The 693-nt window shown below is 41.6% G+C and overlaps 1 protein-coding gene across 1 annotated transcript in view; it reads left to right on the top strand.

The window, feature by feature from the left end:
- LOC107692780 (A disintegrin and metalloproteinase with thrombospondin motifs 17-like) overlaps positions 1–693 on the top strand; it is a 147808-nt gene that overhangs the window by 64723 nt on the left and 82392 nt on the right. The window lies entirely within an intron of this gene.

Below are 693 nucleotides of genomic sequence, written 5' to 3'. Positions count from 1 at the left end.
ATCTTGGATGCCCTGGGGGTAAGCAGATAAACATCACATTTTCATTTTTGGATGAACTATCCCTTTAAATAATTTTCATTTTTTTGGTTTAACTATTAAAAAAAATTGTGCATACATGAAAATCTCTTTTTTTATATATAATGTACATACATTATAAGATTAGAAAATAATATATTTAAATTATATTACATAATATATTAAAGGGGCCATCGGATGCAACATGCACTTTTACAAGTTGTTTGAACTGACATGTGTGTTGGCAGTGTGTGCACACAACCACCCTATAATGATAAAGAACCACCCAGTGGGTTATTTTTTATCTCGTTAAATCATTTCCCCTTTCTCAAATCAAGCCATTCTCAGCTTCTTGTCTGTGTGACGTCAAACAGACCCAGGCCCCTCCCACAATTGTTGATTGACACTGGCGCTTTACCTTGGAGCCGCTCTGAGTGAGCTGTCATCAGTCCGTCATTGTTTTAAAGTGACGTGACGTGAGGCCAAGTATGGTGACCCATACTTGGAATTAGTGCTCTGCATTTAACCCATCCAAAGTGCACACACACAGCAGTGAACACACACACACCGTGAACACACACCCGGAGCAGTGGGCAGCCATTTGTGCTGTGGCGCCCGGGGAGCAGTTGGGGGTTCGGTGCCTTGCTCAAGGGTCTCACCTCAGTCGTGGTATTGAAG

The sequence above is a fragment of the Sinocyclocheilus anshuiensis genome, unplaced genomic scaffold, assembly GCF_001515605.1.
Source record: "Sinocyclocheilus anshuiensis isolate Anshui unplaced genomic scaffold, SAMN03320099.WGS_v1.1 scaffold45, whole genome shotgun sequence".
NCBI lineage: Eukaryota > Metazoa > Chordata > Actinopteri > Cypriniformes > Cyprinidae > Sinocyclocheilus > Sinocyclocheilus anshuiensis.
Note: the sequence above shows the minus strand (reverse complement) of the source record. Positions and strands in the feature narration are given on the sequence as shown.